Source organism: Vulpes vulpes, unplaced genomic scaffold (genome assembly GCF_048418805.1).
Source record: "Vulpes vulpes isolate BD-2025 unplaced genomic scaffold, VulVul3 u000000685, whole genome shotgun sequence".
NCBI lineage: Eukaryota > Metazoa > Chordata > Mammalia > Carnivora > Canidae > Vulpes > Vulpes vulpes.
In genome coordinates this window covers 180,807-203,350 of record NW_027325784.1, presented here as the reverse complement: position 1 = coordinate 203,350, position 22,544 = coordinate 180,807, and the positions used below count along the sequence as shown (strand labels likewise).

Sequence of the window (22,544 nt, the reverse complement as noted above, 5' to 3'; positions counted from 1 at the left end):
ATCCTCAACCATATTTAAAATGTTATCTTGGGGACGTCCGGGTGGTTCAGTGGTTAAGCTGAGCCTTTGGCTCAGGGCTTGATCCTGGAGTCCCGGGATCGAGTCCCACATTGGGCTCCCTGCATGGACCCTTCTTCTTCCCCTGCTTGTGTCTCTGCCTCCCTCTCTGTCTGTCTCATGAATAAATAAATAAAATCTTTTTAAAAAGTTATCTCAGCTTCCTTATTTTATTTTTGCCTTGACTGGAACATTGTTTGTCTCCCCTCACATGCTATAGTGGCCAGGAGTGGGAGCATTATTGTTGCTCACTTTTGCTATTTCCATGCAATACTCCTCCTCTCTTGAGAGTTTCCCCAAAAAGTTGAGTAGGCTTGTTAGTTATCTTTAAAGTAGGAAAGTTCTAAGACAGTATTACAAATAGCCTTTCTGTTGCTGATGACATCCAGGGCTCTTACTAGCGTTTGTTTATTCTCCATAATTATTATTTGGTGTCAGAATATAACTCAAAGAAATACTGTTTCAGTTATGTCAGAGGGCAAGGATTTTGATCATGAAGTTTTTAGCTGCTTTAACTCCCTCTGGATGTTATCTCTGAATAATAAGCTAACATATTTTTCGAAGTATAAAATACCAAAAATAGTCATGTGTGGAAGAATATTGTGAAATAATGTGAGTTGAGAAAACCCAGGAGCTAATACAGTGCACGAGAGAGTAGATAGAAACTTTGTTGTAACTGTATGATAATGAAAATATTCCATATGCTAATTTCCATTCTAATTTCAAAATTAGGTTATAAAATGCTTTGGCAAAGCAAGATTTTTCTCTGAGTGTATGATCCATTTTGTTTTCATGAAACGTTCATCAGCCTTTAACCCTAAGAAACATTTGAACCTAGGAAGATGATCTCTTTGGTGCAAGAATTTTCCTATTAAATGGCTCATTATTCAGTTTTTATTAACTGAATTTGATCAAAAAGATCAAGTGCCCAAGAAGTTGTATAATCTGTAATTTTAGATAATCTTTTAATAATCAAATACGTTTCTTTCATATGCTCATAATTAAACCCATGGTTCATTAAATGACATTAATTTTTAAATTTTCTATAACATTCACTCATCATCTCAAATCCCTTAAGTATTTCCTTAGTAAGGATAAATGATATATTGGATCATGACTAGTTTCATTGTTTAGCATAACAACTTGGAAATGAATCTACCTTCAGGATTATTTTCCACCTATGAATAGGCCTCAGTGGAGATAATAAACCCTTGGATACCAGAGAGATTAATTAGTGTGATGGTCTCCAGAGGTCCTCACTGTCAGTTCTCTGCTTTATCTTGGGATAAAGCCTTCTTAGTGAAAACTTTCCTCTGCTTTGTGAGTGTAATGTGGTTTTTCTTTTAGAAAGTGGTCACGTATCCCAAGAGTCTAATTTAATGTATTTGCTGGTCAGTTTGACTTTTCCTTCTCATAGTGTTCTCATAGAACATAGTTCAAGGTAGAGACTGAATTCTCTAGCTGAACTTTTCAAACTAGTGTTGCAATCATTAAAATAACAACAAATAGGAAATCTGTGGTTACGTAGACTGTCAGTTCCTTGATTGCAGATAAAACATAACTGTGAATGTAGATTGCTTTCCAAATTTCTTAAGACAATTTTTTTTGTAAAAACACTTCCAATTGCCTATTCCCAGAAAATACCATTGACTCTGTCAAAACCATAGGTTAGTATTAAATACACACACCTGTAGATTTTTTTCACATAAAAATTATGTATATGTCATTTTGTTTTTGCTTCCTGTTTGTAGCAATCACACTGTTTTTCTTACACTGAATATGAAATGTTTTCCTTTTATGAATTAAACAATTACCAGTAGAGTACATTTGGAGATGTACAAAGTGATCTGATATGTTTATCTTTGAGTATAAGAGAGAATTTGCAAGTGAGAGCTAAGTATTATGCCTTACTTTACAAGTTCTTGGGGCTTAATTTACCTCATCTATGAAGTTAAAAACTTGTACTAAATTATAAATCCTTGAAGAGCTGAAGGGTTAGTAATTGTTAATAGATGGCCATGAGCCCGTCTAAGATTAAAAATTAAAAGTTGAACAATGGATATTTAATAATCATAAAAGAATTATTAAGCACTAAATTTATGCATGACATTTAATTTCTTCAAGAAAATGTAAAGAATAAAGTCTCTTGCCTTAAATTGGCTTATTTTATAAAGAAAGAATCACACAGGCAACCAGATACATTAAAGAAGACATTCTATATATCTTGATTTTTTTTCTTCATCCAATATATTTACTTAAGTCTCTTAGCTACACCTTGTGCAATGAACAGTGGATTGAAAGATGAATAAAACATAGCCTCTTACCTCAAGGAATTTGTAGTAAATATGTTTAAAAATCACAGCAAAGGGGCTGGGTGACTCAGTTCATTAAGGGTCTGACTTTGGCTGAGATCATGATCTCAGGGACCTGGGCTTGAGCCTCCCGTCAGGTTCCCCACTCAACGGAGAGTCTGTTTCTCCCTCTACCTCTCTCTCTCTGCCCCTCCTTCTATTCATGCTCTTTGTTTCTCTCAAATAAATAAATAAAATATTTTTAAAAATCACAGCAAAAATATGACCATGGAAAAGGAAATATTAAATTTATAAATTTATAACTTAGGCTGTAGAACTTACCATTCCGAACTGATATGATTTCTTTATTAAATCAGTGGCTTTCAATGTAAGTGCTAAAGTCTTGAATTTTCCTAGTATGGCGTTTCTTAATGCCATATTTTTCCTAGATAGTAAGCTTGATGAAATTAGGGATGTGTGTGTGTCTCTCTCTTTTTTTGTTTTTGTTCTTGTTTCTATACATAAGTTTATTTTAAAAAATGTATGGCCTTTTTACAAAATTTTTCCTTAAATTCCAGTTAGTTAACAGACAGTACAATACTGGTTTCAGGTGTAGAATTTAGTGATTCAACAGTTACAAACAACACCCAGTGCTTATCACAAGCGCACTTCTCGATCCCCATCACCTATTTAACCCATCCTGCTGGGCACCTCCCCTCTGGTAACCATCATTTTGTTCTCTATGGATAAGAGTCTGTTTCTTGGTTTTCCTCTCCCTCTCCCATGTTGTTTGCTTTTTTTCTTAAATTCCACACATGAATAAAATCATATGGTATTTGTCTTTTATTTAGAGTTGCGAGGCTAACACAGCATCATGGCTGGCATGAGAAGATGCTCAATGTGTTTACTGGAGTGAATTTAAGGGTGTAAGCATGAATTGACGTTTCTTATCGTGGTAAGTTTTTACTGTCTACTTTGAAGTACAACACACAGAGAAGTGCACAAAATACTAATGTGCAGCTTGATGAGTTAGGGCAAAGTAACACGTGTATAATGACCACTAAGAAAAAAAGAAAGATCATCATCCTTTCTTAATCCTTACTCCCTCCTTCCTTCCAATAAGCCACTATTCTGAATTCTTACACTGTCTACTGTGGCCCCAAGGCTGTCAGAAGCACTGCTCATCTTCTAATCACCTTTAAGAGAATCAGGAGACACTACAATGGGAAATGCTAGACTCCCCTCCTGTGTTTCTTTTTTCTCCTGAATCTTGGTCCTTAACATTTGGTCTACCATAGCTGGAAATTCATGACAATACTTTAAATAAAGATTAGAGGTCATATTGAAAATTATGGCTGTTTTTTACAACAGAAATACAAATACACATGTTAATTTGTTGGTTTTCAAGTTATCTTTATTCCTATTTACCAATATTTGTTCTTCAGGTGTGATTCTTAGACTTAAATACGTAAATATTGTCATATACAAAGAATGTATTCAGTCAGATGCACATGAAGTAGGTAGAGTTGAATAGGTTTGAATGTGAAAGTAATACTTTTGAGGTGTATTTTCTATAGAATTAGCTTTTCTTCAAGCCAAGAGGACAATATAGAAGATACATATTTAATTGTATATTTACTTAGGTTCTAATTATAGGACAGTTTTCTCCTTTCATATTTATTCCAGGTAGTCCTAGAAAATTTTTATAATAATCTAATCACAGCTCAATATACATTATATATATTGAGGATATATATTATATTATCTTCTTCCAACAAATTAATTTATCATAGTTATTTAAGTGTTAGTTTCTTCATAGAATATTTAAATATGATTGAATTTGGGAAGAAGGTATTCACATATGCATTTTCAGGATCACAGACTTAGGAAAAACATACTCATATTTTATAATTGGACAGTAATTTCAATTATTATGTCCCTCACATTCCTGGAAATTTAATGGATACATATAGGAAGAGAACCTGGAATACACAGTATAACACTAAGACATGGATTAAATTCCTCTCAGGAATCCTTTTTGCCCTTATGAAGTCTGTCCTACTCTCTTTTCTGTCACTTCACTTTCTTGTTTGATTATCTGTATTTAAATTTGCAGTTAGTCAGTTGCCTTTTTGTTACAATTTACATGTGGCAAACCTCTTGCTCTCATCATAAAGAAGGGTCACTGAAAGTTAGGGAAAATCAGCACGTATCCACAATAATAGGCTGAAGTTCCTATTGTCTGATAGGCTTGTACTAGACACATTTTCCCATCCATTTCACAACACCTGATTTCTTGTCTCTGCCTGTCTATAGATGGAATGTTCTTTCAGCCAACCCTTGAATAGACCAATTCCTACTGAGAGTAGGGTAAGACTAGATTCAGATCTAATTTCTCCTACCTTCAAGCAGGCTGAGGTCTCTATGTATTTAATCCCATTCACTTTCCTCTATGTATTCAATCCCATTCACTTTCCTCATACCTATTTACTACACTGAGCTAAATAAATAGCTCTGTCAGTTTTCTGTGGACAAGGATGATTTCTTATTCGTTACATCCACTAACAATTATCCCAGGAGTAGTACATGGCAGATGCTCAATAATGTACGCATACTGAGTGCCTGATTTAAAATAGAGCTACTGAAAACTGACAAAATCTAGGTGATCTTGGAATGTCTAAAATTGGGGGAGGGTTTAGTGGTCTGCCTATCTATTTACCTACCTACCTATCAGTTTCCCTGCCCACTTATTTATGTATCACTGAAAACCTTCAATAGTATGATAACTAAAATTAATAAACAATTGCTCTAAGTCAATGGAATTGAAATGGGGGATGAAATCACCAAGTCACTGCAACCTTAAATAAATGTTTTACTTCACCTGTCATCAATTTCTTCATTTGTAAATTGAATCGCTAATAGATCCCCTCTGAGGACTTCTTTTACTCATTTTGTGATTTAAAAAATTTTCAGTTCTGTCTACATTTTGATCCAGTTGTTAATTAACAGGGATATAACTAGTTAATAGAAAAAAATCAGAAGGAAAATTTGGGAATTATCATAATCGACAAACAGGGAGATAAGTCCTTTAATAGTCAGTGATCTATGTAGTTTCTTATTAAGTCATTTTCATTCTGTTGATATTTCTATTTTCATGATTTCTTTGTTTTTATATTTCTGAGCAGATTTCAGTCATATAAAACTTTAGGGATTTTTCCAAAGAAGTATTGCAAATTCTTTTAATAAGTTGTTTGTGAAAAACAGCATTTAAAACTGGAATTATTAGAATTAATGTTAATCCTCTCTAGGTATATTTCTCAGCAGATGGGAGAATACTTAGGCTATTAAACCTAATTCATGAATCACTATCTAGGGTAATGAGACTTTAATATTCATTTCAATTTTTTCATTAATTCAAAGTGTCCAGGGCTTTCAGATAAGCCCGAATGAATAGATAAATAAAAATATTAAAAAACAAACAGTTTAATGTACCTTTATTTTATTATTTTTAAAGATTGTATTTATTTATTCATGAGAGAGAGAGAGAGAGAGAGAGAGAGAGGCAGGCACAGACACAGGCAGAGGGAGAAGCAGGCTCCATGCAGGGACCCCGATGTGGGACTTGATCCTGGGACTCTGGGATCATGCCCTGAGCCGAAGGCAGACACTCAACCCCTGAACCATTCAGGCATCCCTGAATGTACCTTTAAAAGGTGAACAAGTAGAATTATATCTCTGTTTCTTACCTGGCAATTATACAGTATGAATGGTTTCCAAAAATACAGCCAGAAGATTGAACGTAATTTTTTTCTGAGGATAAATTGACAATTGGTGGATTTGGTAAACTGAAATAGCCTCCCAATAAAAATTCCATAAAAAATTTGGAAACCATTTATCTGATAAAGGGTTAACAACCCTAATATATGAGAAACTCCCACAACTCAATAGCAAAACAAAAACAAGCAAAACAATCTGATTTAAAGATAGACAAGACAACTGAATATTTTTCCAAAGAAGACATACAGATAGCCAACAAGCCACATGAAAAGATGCTCAACATCACTAGTCATTAGATAAATGCAAATCAAAACCACAATGAGATATCATCTCATGTCTGTTATAATGGCTATTATCAAAAAGACAAGATATAATAAGTGCTGGCACAGATGTGGAGAAAAGGCAATGTTTGTGGCTATTGGTGGAAATGTAAATTGGTATAGCCACTATGGAAAACCCCCACTGTCGATGTTTCTTGAAAAATTAAAAATAAAACTACCATATCATCCAAGAAATCAACTTCTGGACATTTATCTGAAGAAAATGAAAGCAGCATATCTGCACTCTCATGTTTATCACAGCATTATTTATCGTAGCCAAGACATAGAAACATCCTAAATGTCTAACAATGGACAAATGAAAAAAGAAAATGTAGTGCATGTATACTGTGTATATATACACATTATATTCCATATATAATAATGCATTATTAATCAGCCATGAGAAAAACCAAAGAAAATCCTTCCCATTGTGACAGCGTTGATGAAATTGAAGGTATTATGCTAAGTGAAATAAATCAAAGAAAGACAAATACTATATATTACTTACATGTGGAATAAAAAAAAGAATTCATAGGAGCAGAGAATATATGTATTTGTTCATGAGAGACACAGAATGAAAGAGATAGAGGCAGAGACACAGGCAGAGGGAGAAGCAGGCTCCATGCAGGACTCCATCCCCGGTCTCCAGGATCATGCTCTGGGCTAAAGGCAGCGTTAAACCGCTGAGCCACCCGGGCTGCCCTAGGGTCTGTTTTCATCTATTTCACCGAACACCTATATTTTCACCCTAAATATCAAATAGAAGTGATACTGTAAGGTGATCTTTATGCCCATAATACCATACCATTGATCAATTGTCTGTTTTTGTCAATACCATACTGTTTTGATTATTACAGCTTTGTAATATATCTTGAAATCTGGGACTGTGATACCTCCAGTTTTTTTCTTTTTCAGATTGCTTTGGCTATTTGGGGTCTTTTGTGGTTCCATACATGCTTATGAATTACTTGTTTTAGTTCTGTGAAAAATACTACTGGTATTTAATAGGGATTCCATCAAATCTGTAGATTTTTTTTGAGCATGGGATATTTTATTAATACTTGTTCTCTCATCTATAAACATGGAATATTTTTTCATTTGGTCTTCAATTTTTTTCATCAATGTTTTATAGTTTTTCAGTATCTTTCACTTCCTTGTTTATGTTTATTCCTAGGTATCTTATTCTTTTTGGCGCAATTGTTAATGGAACTGTTTCTTAATTTCTCTTTTTGCTTCTTCATTATTAGTGTATAGAAATGCAGTGGATTTCTGTATATTGGTTTGTATCCTGTGACTTTCCTGAACTCATTTATCAGGTCTAGTCAATTTTTGGTAGAATCCTGAGGGTTTTCTACATATAGTATCATGGCACCTGCAAATAGTGAAAGTTTTACCTCTTCCTTACCCATTTGGATGCCATTTATTTCTTTTTCTTTTCTTATTGCTGGGGATAGGACTTCCAGTACTATGCTGAATAAAAGTAGTCAGGTGGAAATCCTTGTCTTGCTCTTGATCTTGGGGAAAAGCTCTCACTTTTTTCACCATTGAGTATGATATTAGCTGTTATTTTTTCATATATTGTCTTCATTCTGTTGAGTTATGTTCCCTCCAAACTTATTTTGTTGAGAGTTTTTATCATGAATGGATGTTGTACTTTTAAATGCTTTTCTGCATCCATTGAAGCAATCATGGTGTTTTACACTTCTCTTGTTGATGGGATGTATGATGTTAATTGATTTGTGAATATTGAATCACATTTGAATCCTAAGAATAAATCCCACTTGATCATGGTAAATGATTTTTTTAGTGTATTTTTGGATTTGGTTGGCTAATATTTTGTTGAGGATTTTTGCATCTATGTTCATCAGAGACATGGGCCTGTAGTTCTCTCTCTCTCTTTCTCCCTCCCTCCCTCCCTCCCTCCCTCCCTCCCTCTCTCCCTCTCTGTAGTGTCTTTATCTGGTTTTGGTATCAGGGTGATGCTGGCCTCATAGAATACATAGGAGCTTTCCTTCTGTTTTTCAAGTAGTTTAAGAAGAGTAGGTATTAACTCTTCTTTAAATGCTTGTTAAAAAGAAATATTTAAGAACTTATTTATTTATCCATGACAGAGAGAGACAGAGGCAGAGACACAGGCAGAAGGAGAAGCAGGCTGCATGCAAGGAGCCCAATGTAGGACTCGATCCCGGGACTCCAGGATCACACCCTGAGCTGAAAGCAGATGTTCAACCACTGAGCCACCCAGACATCCCCCCTCTTTCTCCTTTTTATGAGTCTGGCTAAATGTTTATCAATTTAGTTTATTTTTAAATTGGATTTCAATTTTCCAACATATAGCATAACACCCAGTCCTCATCCCACCAAGTTCCCCTCAATGCCCATCACACAGTCACCCCAACATCCCGCCCACTTCCCCTTCCACTGCCCCTTGTCCATTTCACAGAGTTAAATGTCTCTCATGTTTTGTCACCCTTACTGATGTTTTCACTCATTTTCTCTCCTTTCCCTTTATTAGCTTTCACTAATCTTTATATTCCTCGGATGAATGAGACCATATAATATTTCTCCCATTCCGATTGACTTACTTCACTCAGCACAATACCCTCCAGGTCCCTCCACATTGAAGCAAATGGGGCTATTTGTCTTTGCTAATGGCTGAGTAATATTCCATTGTATACATATAACACATCTTTTTTTTAAATTTTTTTAATTTATTTATAATAGTCACAGAGAGAAAGAGAGAGAGAGAGAGAGAGAGAGGCAGAGACACAGGCAGAGGGAGAAGCAGGCTCCATGCACCGGGAGCCTGACGTGGGATTCGATCCCGGGTCTCCAGGATCGCGCCCTGGGCCAAAGGCAGGCGCTAAGCCGCTGCGCCACCCAGGGATCCCCCATATACCACATCTTTATCCATTCATCTTTCGATGGACACCGAGGCTCCTTCCACAGTTTGGCTATTGTGGATATTGCTGCTATAAACATTGGGGTTCAATTGCTGGGTCATAGGGCAGATCTATTTTTAACTGTTTGAGGAACCTCTACAGTTTTCCAGAGGGGCTGTACCAGTTCACATTCCCACAAACAGTGCAAGAGGGTTCCCCTTTCTCCACATTCTCTCCAACATTTGTTGTTTCCTGCCTTGTTAATTCTCCCCATTCTCACTGATGTTAGGTGGTATCTCATTGTGGTTTTGATTTGTATTTCCCTGGTGGCAAGTGATGCGGAGCATATTCTCAAGTGCTTGTTGGCTACACCTATGTCTTCCTCTGGGAAATTTCTGTTCATGTCTTTTGCCCATTTCATGATTGGATAGTTTATATCTTTGCTGTTGAGTTCAAATAAGTTCTTTATAGATTTTGGATACTAGCCCTTTATCTGATAAGTCATTTGCAAATATCTTCTCCCATTCTGTAGGTTGTCTTTTAGTTTTGTTGACTGTTTCTTTTGCTGTGCAGAAGCTTCTTATTTTGATGAAGTCCCAATAATTCTTTTTTGCCTTTGTTTCTCTTGCCTTCATGGATGTATCTTGCAAGAAGTTGCTGTGGCCAAGTTCAAAAAGGGTGTTGCTTGTGTTCTCCTCTAGGATTTTGATGGAATCTTGTCTCACATTTAGATCTTTCATCAATTTTGAGGTTGTGTGTGTGTGTGTGTGTGTGTGTGTGTATGGTGTAAGAGAATGGTCTAGTTTCATTCTTCTGCATGTGGATGTCCAATTTTCCCAGCACCATTTATTGAAGAGACTGTCTTTTTTCCAGGGGATAGTCTTTCCTCCTTTATCGAATATTAGTTGACCATAAAGTTGAGGGTCCACTTCTGGATTCTCTATTCTGTTCCACTGATCTATGTGTCTGTTTTTGTGCCAGTACCACATTGTCTTGATGACCACAGCTTTGTAGTACAACCTGAAATCTGGCATTGTGATGCCCCCAGCTATGATTTTCTTCTTTAGTATTCCCCTGGCTATTGGGGTCTTTTCGGATTCCACACAAATCTTAAAATAATTCATTCCAACTCTCTCAAGAAAATTCATGGTATTTTGATAGGGATTGCATTAAACGTGTAAATTGCCCTGGGTAACATTGACATTTTCACAATATTAATTCTTCCAATCCATGAGCATGGAATATTTTTCCATCTCTTTGTGTCTTCCTCAATTTCTTTCAGAAGTGTTCTGTAGTTTTTAGGGTGTAGATCCTTTACCTTTTGGTTAGGTTTATTCCTAGGTTTCTTTTTTTTAATTATTTTTCTTTTTTCATTCATTTTTTATTGAAGTTTGATTTGCCAACGTATAATATAATGCCCAGTTCTCATCCCATGAAATGCGCTCCTCAGTGCCTGTCACCCAGTCACCCCAACCCTCTGCCCACCTCCCCTTCCACCACCCCTAGTTCGTTTCCCAGAGTTAGGAGTCTTAGTTTTCTTATGATTTTGGGTGCAATTGTAAATGGGACTGACTCCTTAATTTCTCTTTCTTCAGTCTCATTGTTAGTGTATAGAAATGCCACTGACTGCCACACTGCTGAATTGCTGTATGTCTGGCACTCTTGGGGTAGAGTCTTTTGGGTTTTCTATGTACAGTATCCTGCCATCTGCGAAGAGGGAGAGTTTGAATTCTTTGCCAATTTGAATGCCTTTTATTTCTTTTTTGTTGCCTGATTGCTGAGGCTAGGCCTTCTAGTACTATGTTGAATAGCAGTGGTGAGAGTGGACATCCCTGTCTTCTTCCTGATCTTAGGGGAAAGGCTCCCAGTGCTTCCCCACTGAGAATGATATTTGTTGTGGGCTTTTCGTAGATGGCTTTTAAGATGCTGAGGAGTATTCCCTCTATCCCTACACTCTGAAGAGTTTTGATCAGGAATGGATGCTGTATTTTGTCAAATGCTTTCTCTGCATCTATTGAGAGGATCATATGGTTCTTGTTTTTTCTCTTGCTGATATGATAAATCACGTTGATTGCTTTACGAGCGTTGAACCAGCCTTGTATCCCAGGGATAAATCCTACTTGGTCATGGGGAATAATCTTCTTAATGTAATGTTGCATCCTATTGGCTAGTATCTTGTTGAGATTTTTTGCATCTGTGTTCATCAGGGATCCTAGTCTATAATTCTCCTTTTTGGTGGGGTCTCTGTCTGGCTTAGGAATTCAGGTGATGCTGGCCTCATAGAAGGAGTTTGGAAGTACTCCATATCTTTCTATCTTTCCAAACAGCTTTAGTAGAAGAGGTATGGTTTCTTCTTTAAACGTTAGATAGAATTCCCCAGGGAAGCCATCTGGCCCTGGACTTTTGTGTCTTGGGAGGTTTTTGATGACTGCTTCAATTTCCTCCCTGGTTATTGGTCTGTTCAGGTTTTCATTTTCTTCCTGTTCTAGTTTTGGTTGTTTGTGGCTTTCCAGAAAAGCATCCGTTTCTTCTAGATTGCCTATTTTATTGGCATAAAGCTGCTCGTTATACGTTTTTAAGATTGTTTGTATTTCCTTGGTATTGGTCATGATCTCTCCTATATTATTCATGATTTTTTAAATTTGAATCTTTTCTCTCTTCTTTTTAATAAGGCTGGCTAATGGTTTATCTATCTTAATTCTTTCAAAGAACCAACTCCTGGTTTTGTTAATCTGTTCCACAGTTCTTCTTGTCTCGATTTCATTGAGTTCTGCTCGAATATTTATTAACTCCCTTCTTCTGCTGTGTATAGGATCTATTTGCTGTTTTATTTCTCCAGCTCCTTCAGGTGCTAGGTTGGCTTTCATTTTTGAATTCCTTCCAGTTTTTGGATGGATGCTTGTATTGCGATGTATTTCCCCCTCCGGACTGCTTTTGCTGCATCCCAAAGATTTTGAATGGTTGTATCTTCATTCTCATTAGTTTCCATGAATCTTTTTAATTCTGCCCTAATTTCCTGGTTGACCCTTTCATCTTTTTGCAGTTTGGTCCTTTAACTCCTGGTGTTTGAAATCCTTCCAAATTTCTTATGATTTAGTTCTGATTTTAAAGCATTATGGTCTGAAAATATGCAGGGGACGATCCCAATCTTTTGGTACCAGTTAAGACCTGATTTGTGACCCAATATGTCATCTATTCTGGAGAAAGTTCCATGTGCACTTGAGAAGAATGTGTATTCAGTTGCATTTGGATGTAAAGTTCTGTAAATATCTATGAAATCCATCTGGTCCAGTGTATCATTTAAAGCTCTTGTTTCTTTGGAGATGTTGTGCTTAGAATATCTGTCGATTGTAGAAAGCACTACATTGAAGTCACCAAGTATAAGTGTATTATTATCTAAGTATGACTTCACTTTGTTTATTAATTGACTGATATACTTAGCAGCTCCCACATTTGGGGCAAAAATATTCATGATTGTTAGGTCCTCTTGTTGGATAGATCCTTTTTATTTTTTTATTTTTTATTTTTTTGGATAGATCTTTTGAGTACGATATAGTGTCCCTCTTCATCTCTTACTACAGTCTTTGGGATAAGCTTTATCTAATATAAGGATGGCTACCCCTGCTTTCTTTTGAGGACCATTTGAATGGTACATGGTTCTCCAACCTTTTATTTTCAGGCTGTAGGTGTCTTGGAGAGCTGGTTTGGTGGTTACATATTCTTTTTGTTCCTGCTTACCTTGGAAGCTCTTTATTTCTCCTTCTATTCTGAATGAGAGCCTTGCTGGATAAAGTATTCTTGGCTGCATGTTCTTCTCATTTAGGACCCTGAATATACCCTGCCAGCCCTTCCTGGCCTGCCAGGTCTCTGTGGAGAGGTCTGCTGTTATCCTAATGCTTCTCCCCATAAAAGTTAAGGATTTCTTGTTTCTTGCTTCCTTAAGGATCTCTTTTTCTTTGGAATTTGCAAGTTTCACTATTAAAGGTCGAGGTTTTGAGCGGTTTTTTATTGACTTTAGAGGGGGGAGGGGATCTCTCTATCTCCTGGATCTGAATGCCTGTTCCCTTCCCAAGTTAGGGAAGTTCTCAGCTATGATTTGTTCAAATACACATTCTGGACCTCTGTCCTTTTCAGCGCCCTTGGGAACCCCAATTAAACGTATATTTTTCCTTCTGAGCCTGTCATTTGTTTCCCTTTCCCTTAACCTATCCTATGAGCTTTTAATTGTTTTTCTCTTTTTTTCCTCAGTTTCATTCCTTGCCATCAGCTTTTCTCCAGTGTCAGTCACTCACTCTTCTACCTCATTAAACCTCATTGTTATGACCTCCAGTTTGGATTGCACCTCATTTAATTGATTTTTAATTTCGGCCTGATTAGATCTAAATTCTGCAGTCATGAAGTCTCTTGAATCCTTTATGCTTTTTTCTAGAGCCACCAGTAGCTTTATAATTGTGCTTGTGAACTGGCTTTCTGATATTGAATTGTAATCCAAATTTTATAACTCTGTGGGTGAGAGGACTGTCTCTGATTCTTTCTTTAGAGGTGAGTTTTTCCTTCTAGTCATTTTGCTCAGTGCATCGTGGCCAAAAACAAGTTGTACTGGAAAAAGGAGAAAAAGAGAGAAAAAAAAGAAAAGAATAAAAGCGGGGGGGGGGGAACAAACGGAAAACAAAAATCAAGGGGGAGTGTCCTCTGATTCTATACACTGTAAATCCCTCGACTGCTCTTGAACTTTCTAGTGCTGCTTGGTCAATAACTTTATTTCCCACTGTCCTTCTAGCTGTTCTTCACCTGGGGGAGGGGCCTGCTGGGCCTGCTGTGCTGATTCTCAGGTGTGTGCACCTGGTGGAGATGCCCAGCCCCCTGCCAGGTGCATTGCTCCATGGGAGCTGTTTATCCTGTGAGGCGCCTGCTCAGTCCGGGGTAAAAGGTGACACCAGTAGGAACAACAGTGGCAGCGGCCAGCTCTCCAGCCCTAGAGTCAAGTCCCGCAGTAATACCGGGAGCTCCCAGTCCACAGGGACCTGGATGCTCCCTGGGCAGGGGCACCAATCTGTACAGCTGGGGGCGGCAGCAGGAGCGTCCTTGCTCTCCTGTGTCCTCCCAGCCTCTGCCTGTCCTGGGGGGTGCCGGATCTTGGGCTGTGTCCCCCGTGCCCTGGGCTCTGGGGTCCTAACCGTTGGAATCCCGCTCCTGGGCTCGCAGCCACCTCCGTGCATCGCCGCCACCTGAACTGCTCCAGGGCCATAGTGGACGCATGCTCCAGGCCTTTAGGGAGCTCTACCTGGGGTGTGTGGCTCGCTCTCCCCCAGGGTGCACTTCCTCCATTACTGCACCTGGGAGCCTGAAGGCATCACCACCCCTCTTGGGATCCTGCCCGAGCTCCCTCCCAGCGCCTTTCCATCTGGAAAGTTTGGTAAAGCTCCCGCTTCTCCGGGCCTGTGCTTTCCTGTCTTGGGGGCACTTGCTGCGTGGCCTTAGCCTGGCTCCTCACGGGGCCCCTCCCGCTTGGCTGCTGTTTTCTTTATTTTTTGTTTCCATCTTCCTACCTTGATAGAAGTGCCAACTCTTCTCACTGTAGCATTCCAGCTGTTCTCTTTTTAAATCTCAGACTGAATTCGTAGGTTTTCAGGATGATTTGAAAGTTATCTAGGTAAGTTGGTGGGGACAGGTGCCTTGGGGACCCTACTCTTCCGCCATCTTGCCCCGCCTGGCCACGCTCAAAATTTTTAATGATTCTTAGAACCTGGATATCCTGACTGATGCAGCAAGAGGGCAGCAATCTGTGTATATTCAACTGTTGTCTTTCTTCCAGGGCAAAAGCCAAGTCAGAAGAGTTAGAGGCCATGCAGTCCCATTGTTTGAAGAATGGAGTCACCGACCTCTCCATGCCCAGGATTGGATGTGGTCTTGATGTCCAGAGCGTGTGAAGGATATCTGAGGCTCTCAGAACGCCTCTTCATCCAGGATGGACCGGCAGGGCCCCTTCTCTCCAGAGCAGCCTCCGGGAATTGCCCCACAGAGGGGAAGCGGTGAGTTGGGGGCACGTCCAGCAGGGGCTGAGCAGGCGCCCACCTGCGGTCTTCACCAAGTGCACGATGCCTTCCCAGAGCCTGATAGTCCTTCCTTGGCTGGACGGCCAAAAGGAGTAGCCAAAAAGGACTATCAACGGGTTACAGCCTCTTTTCCCCCAACGGGCTGCTGAGGGGCAGCAGCACCGGGTGCCCACCCACCTGGGGGCATGGAGCCGCATGTGGCCCCTGCAGGCCCTTAGCCCCAAGGACAGCTCCCCGGGAGGGCCGGCAGTGGGGCAAGGCCAAGCTGGGGACCCTCTGCAGGGCTGCATCTGCCCAACAGTGGCTGACAGGGTCGGCCAGGGAGGGCGGCATGCAGGGCAGGAGGCAGAGGCTGCTGGGGCCCTGGTACAGGCTGGTTGATCTTCTTAAAGAACCAGCTCCTGGTTTCATTGATCTGTTCTATTGTTTTCTTAGTTTCTATTTCATTTATTTCTGCTCTATGCTTTATTATTTTCTTTCTTTTGCTAGTTTGGGGTTTTATTTGTTCTTCTTTTTCTAGCCTCTGTAGGTGTAAGTTTAGGTTGTTTATTTGATATTTTTCTTGCTTCTTGAGGTAGGACTGGATTGCTCTAAACTTCCCTCTTAGAAAGGTTTCTGCTGGATTGCAAAGTTTTTGGACCACTGTGTTTTCATTTCATTGGTCTGCAAGTGTCTTTAAATTGCTTCTTTGATTTCTTCTCTTACAATTTTAAATATTTGATTACATGTGTATATTGGAAAACATTATGTAATGTCAAGAGCATGAGGTCTGGAATCCCATTACGTAGTTTTAATCCTTCCTCATAATTTACTACCTACATGACACTGGATAGACTAGTTACACTTCTGAAGCCTCACTGTTGTCATTTATAAAATCAGGATGGTGATAAAAGCACCTGCTTCCAGAGAAGGATACAGTCAACAAAACTAAAAGACAACCTACAGAATGGGAGAAGATATTTGCAAATGACATATCAGATAAAGGGCCAGTTTCCAAGATCTATAAAGAACTTATTAAACTCCACAGCAAAGAAACAAACAATCCAATCATGAAACGGGCAAAAGACATGAACAGAAATCTCACAGAGGAAGACATAGACATGGCCAACATGCACATGAGAAAATGCTCTGCATCACTTGCCATCAGGGAAATACAAATCAAAACCACAATGAGATACCACCTCACACCAGTGAGAATGGGGAAAATTAACAAGGCAGGAAACCACAAATTTTGGAGAGGATATGGAGAAAAGGGAACCCTCTTGCCCTGTTGGTGGGAATGTGAACTGGTGCAGCCACTCTGGAAAACTGTGTGGAGGTTCCTGAAAGAGTTAAAAATAGACCTGCCCTACGACCCAGCAATTGCACTGCTGGGGATTTACCCCAAAGATACAGATGCAATGAAACGCTGGGACACCTGCACCCCGATGTTTCTAGCAGCAATGTCCACAATAGCCAAACTGTGGAAGGAGCCTCAGTGTCCATTGAAAGATGAAGGGATAAAGAAGATGTGGTTTATGTATACAATGGAATATTACTCAGGCATTAGAAATGACAAATACCCACCATTTGCTTCAACATGGATGGAACTGGAGGGTATTATGCTGAGTGAAGTAAGTCAATCAGAGAAGGACAAACATTATATGGTCTCATTCATTTGGGGAATATAAATAATAGTGAAAGGGAATAGAGGGGACGGGAGAAGAAATGGGTAGGAAATATCAGAAAGGGAGACAGAACATGGAAGACTCCTAACTCTAGGAAATGAACTAGGGGTGGTGGAAGGGGAGGGGGGTGGGGGTGGGGGTGACTGGGTAGTGGGCACTGAGGGGGGCACTTGATAGGATGAGCACTGGGTGTTATTCTGTATGTTGGCAAATTGAACACCAATAAAAAATAAATTTATTATTAAAAAAAAAAGCACCTGCTTCATCGGGTTGCTATGAGAATTAAATGAGATCATACTGCAGAAATCTTAGTAGGATACCTAATAGAGTAATCCAGAGGATGACTGCTGAGATTCCAAATACAGAATGAAAGAGCAGCTCAGATCCACTCTTACCTAGCCACACTCCATCAGTCTTGAAATATGTATCAGGTACAGTTTTAAAGACTTCATGAAAATTTACTGCTAGCAATAATGACACAAATGATACACCATCCATGATGTGAATTCAGTGGCAAATGTGTATTAACATTTTGAGATCAGCCTGCCACATATATATTTGCTGCTTTCACTCATCGTCTCTTCCACCAAACCTACTATGCAGGAAAACCTCTGATACACAAAGCTGTTGGGAATTTGGTCTTTGTGGCTAGAGAGAGCTCTTTGAACTCCTGATTAGTTCAGAGATTTTAGGTCTGTAGCAGATTGGAGACCCTTACAAGGCTCAAATCATACTGCATTTTATTTGGTCGAGTAAGGTAAAACTAAGTAGAGCAGAGTGAGGGAAAGAAGAAAACAGAGCCTAATAGGTAATAACACACAGTGATGGTTAATTTTATATGTTATTGTGGTTATGCTATGGTGGTTATGCTATGGTGCCCAATAATTTGTTCAAGAACTAGTGTAGACATTACTGTGAATATATTTTTGATGTGAATAACATTTAAATTAGTAGGCTTTGAGTTAGGCAGATTACATTCCGTAGTGTGGGTAGGCATCATCCAAACACTTGAAGGCCATTAGAGCAAAGACCAGTTTCCTTAGAAGGAATTCAGCCTCAAGACTGTGCCATAGAAACCTTGCCTGAATTTCTCATTTGCCTGTGCAATTTGGGCTCAAGACTATAACATCAATTCTTACCTGAATTTCTAGCCTGCAAGCTTGCCCTATAGATTTGAGACTTGCCAGACTCCACAATTGTGTGAGCCCATTTCCTCTTTTGAAATAACGATTTGATTGATTGATTGATTGATTGATTGAGAGCATGCAAGAAAAGGGGCAGAGGGAGAAGTAACACGTTTCTAGATAAAAGTTGTGGTTGTTTTTCCCTCCAAATTCTAATCTTCTCTTAAGGATAATACTTTCCTCTTAAATTATAGCCATTTACAGATTTTCTTAAAATCCATTCATGTGCTTTGGAAAGAAATCTAAAATTTGTGGTCTGTAAAGAAATACTAATGCTATAAAATTCGTGTTCATTCTGGGAGGCCTGAGACACTTTTTTTTTTTTTTAAAGAAAATGTTAGATGGGAACTAACATTTAGGAGATTGGCACAGAGTTGTTTGAAAAAATTAAGAGGTTGATCACTATGGATGTAGTCTGCATGTTTGCACACAATCCAATCAAGAATAAGCTGACCCAATTATCTAGACATAACTGTGCCAGTCTCTTTGGGTGCAGAAGCCTGTGTTCTCCTAAGAGAGACAAAGCTAAAACATACTACACATTTATAACAATATTTTTGGGTTCACAAAACTTTTTGCTCAGATCCATAAATAAAATAATAGAGCAAAAAGTATCAAAAAAAAAAAGAGTTGAGCTGCTTGTTCAAGGCTGTAGGAGTGACCAGGGCAAGGCTCCACTGGTTTGCTTAAATTTCACACTGCTCTAGCCCTGCTCTTGTAGGTGCCATGGAGAACCATCTGAGAACCATTCAGAACTCATATTTTCTATTTCCTCATATTCTAGAACCCGTGGATTACATGTGTGTTATCCATAAAAAGCATTTGAGGCTAGCCCTAGAATTGCTGAAAAGATATACATATATACATAGACAAAAGAGTAACATTGAAATTTCAATTTCAGAAAATGTTAAATTAAAAAAAGAAATGGGCATTAAAGACTACATGTCACAAAAATCACAGGAAAATGATTATAAGGCTACAGAAATTCACAAGAGAAAATGCCAACATGACTGAACAAATCAAGACAGACTGTTGGGAAGCTGACTCTATAGGTCAGACTTGGATGGGAAGAGGACAAGAAGGGAACTGTCTAGGGGCAGCAAGAGCATGAGTACAAGTGCTAGAGCAGAGATGACAAACTGAGAAATTCAGAAACTTGAGAATTTTCCACATCTTTGAGTCCTGACTTCTTTTTGCTTTATACCTTCTTCAACTCATTTCTCTCTTCTTGCATTTTAGTATAAGCAGTCAGGAGGACACAAGCTCCTTTAAAACTTTCCTGAGCAATCTACTCAGATAAATATCTGATTTTATTGTTTCCAAGTTCAAACTTCCACAAAATACTAGAACACTCGTTAAGCCAAGTTTCAGCCATTTTATGACAAGGTTCTCCTTTTTTATGGTTTCCAATAACATGTTCCTTATTTCCATTCTGAGATCTCACAGAAAGATCTTCAACATCCATGTTTCGAACAATCTGTTTCTGATTAGTTATGTATTCTCTAAGAAGATAGAGTCTCTCTCTGAAGAAATCTTTGATGAAACAAAAATGCAAAATATGGTGTGTCAGTATAACTCGAAATACACTGTAATGACAGTAAATGTAATAGATTAAATCGCTTTAATAAATATCAGAAATTGTCAGTGTGGATATAAAAAAAATCAATTATATGCTGCTTACAGGGGACACTGCTACACAAACAACCTAAAACAGAAAATATAAAAAGGAAGAAAAAAAAAGAAATAGACTAAGCATATATGAAGCAAAAAAAAAAAAATTGCTAGTGCAACAATATCTGTCAAAGTAGAATATGAAGGGGAGGGATCCCTGGGTGGCGCAGCGCTTTGGCGCCTGCCTTTGGCCCAGGGCGCGATCCTGGAGACCCGGGATCGAATTCCACTTCAGGCTCCCGGTGCATGGAGCCTGCTTCTCCCTCTGCCTGTATCTCTGCCTCTCTCTCTCTCTCTGTGACTATCATAATAAATAAAAATTAAAAAAAAAAAAAAAGAATATGAAGGGGAATCCCTGGGTGGCTCAGCAGTTTAGCGCCTGCCTTTGGCCCAGGGCGCGATTCTGGAATCCTAGGATCGAGTCCCGTGTCAGGCTCCCAGCTTGGAGCCTGCTTCTCCCTCCTCCTGTGTCTCTGCCTCTCTCTCTCTCTCTCTCTCTGTCATAAATAAATAAATAAAATTTTTTAAAAAGTAGAATATGAAGTCAAAGCATTAATGTGAATAAAGCATATAAGCTATAATCATGAAAAGGCTCTAGAAATTATAAATTTGTATGTGCCTAATAATATAGACTTAAACTATAAAATACCAAAAGCCAACAGCTACCAAAACTCAGAATTACAAAATAAAAGGGAAAAGCTCATAGAAGCATAATGGCAAAATTTAACACCTCTCTCAGAAGCTACACATTTGGAGAATATATAGAGAATTTGAGTAACATGTTTGACATAATTGTGAGTTTACATATCCTTGCACTCAAAAGAGAATACAACAGAAAATACACATTCTCCTAAAGCATGCATGCAACATTTTAAATATTTATAAAATTAACTGTATACTCTCAATCACAAAGAGTCATAGTTATTCAAACCGTATTATCTGATTACAATGCAGTTTAATTAGAAATTAACTATTACAACTAATAATTAAAATCCTACAGGTTAGAAAAATCTGAAAAAAAACACAAAAGCTTAAATAATGACTAGGTTAAAAAACACTTCACAAGGAAAATCATAAACTGTAATGGTATTACCAACAAACTAAAATATGAAAAATAAATTTGTGAGGTATAGCTAAAGCCATACTTAGAAGTTATGAATAGTCTTCAATATATTTACTACAATGAGCTAGCATTTAATCCAAGCAGATAGATGAAGAAATCAAAAGAGTAAGAAAGTTTAAGCAACAGAATTATAAAAACAAAACACAAAGAGCCTAGGAAAAACATTTATGGAGATGATTTTAAAAATCAATTTCTTTGAAAGCTAATAAACTAGGTAAGCCTCTAGAAAGTTTGACTAGATGTGCCCACACATAAATGTATCATCATATAATGGAATACTACTGTTCAGCCACTTGGACTGAGTGAACCAGATCATCAATACAGAGGAATCACAGACAAAATTGCTGAATGATCAGAAATTCTGTTTTTTAGGGACCTCTGGGTGACTCAGCGATTGCACATCTGCCTGCCTTTGGCTCAGGATGTGATCCTGGTCTGGGGATCGAGTCCCGCATCTGGCTGCCTGTGAGGAGCCTGCTTCTCCCCCTGTCTGTGTCTCTGCCTCTCTATCGGTCTCTTATGAATAAATAGAAAATCTTAAAATTTCTGTCGTTTATTTACTTATTCATTAAACAGTGTTTTGTATGTTTACATATACAATTCAATGTGTGCGTTTGTGTGTGCATGGGTATGTGGTAGATATTTATATGATCAAGTTACCTACAACATGTTCTTCATTAGTATGAAGCACATGGTGAAGTGTAAGCATTTTGAAATCTTCCAAGAATTTAAATTGATGTATGTGTGCTTGGAGTTTCTTTCTTTCCCCTTTCTCCTAATCCTACTCTTTCCTTGCCCAGAGATAATTATTATCCTGAGGATGGTGTTGTTTTGTTTTGTTTTGTTTCCCAGCTAGTTTTATACTTTTACATTTTGGAAAACCTTCCATTCTAATAAAGCAGTTTCTCTTTATCCACTTTAAGAAATTACAATTTTCCTTTGGCAATTTGGTTTTTCTACTTGTTTCTTTTATTTGACAAAGGAATGACTTCATTCTTTAAAAGAGCAAGCCAACTAAATTAATACTGACATTGAGGCCCAAGACTATGAAGAAACCAATTTGTTCATAGCACCAGTTATGCAATGGGTGAGTAAAACAAAACAAAACTGGAAAATAGTCACCATCCACTATAAATCTTCAGAGTATGTATTGGCCCATTTGACTAGCATAGAAAGAATTACAGAAAAATATAAAAGGCATTGTTCAGTGCTCTCTGAAAAAAAAAGTTGGTTTCTTGTACTAAGATATATTTCATTCACCAAATTCTTACATGTTGCTCATATAAATAAAAATTGAGTGATATATATATATATATATATATATATATATATATATATATATATAATGTTATTCATCATGGTAATTGATCCAGACCAGCTATGAGAATTAGTTTCCTTATATTGGTAGCCTCAGAGTAACTTTCTTTCTGGAATAAAGTAAGATAGTCATTCTAAGTACCTTTATTTTACTTTTAGAAATGTTTAACCTTAACTGTATCACTAAGTGCGTATTAAC

At 38.1% G+C, this 22,544-nt stretch overlaps 1 long non-coding RNA gene across 1 annotated transcript in view; it reads left to right on the top strand.

The window, feature by feature from the left end:
- Window positions 1–21,423, top strand: part of LOC140597340 (uncharacterized) — a 63,868-nt gene extending 42,445 nt beyond the window's left edge. The window contains exons 2-3 of the long non-coding RNA XR_011999198.1: window positions 15,143–15,359; window positions 21,401–21,423. This is a non-coding gene — a long non-coding RNA (uncharacterized lncRNA). The remainder of the gene's footprint in view (window positions 1–15,142; window positions 15,360–21,400) is intronic.
- Window positions 21,424–22,544: the final 1,121 nt, after the last annotated feature.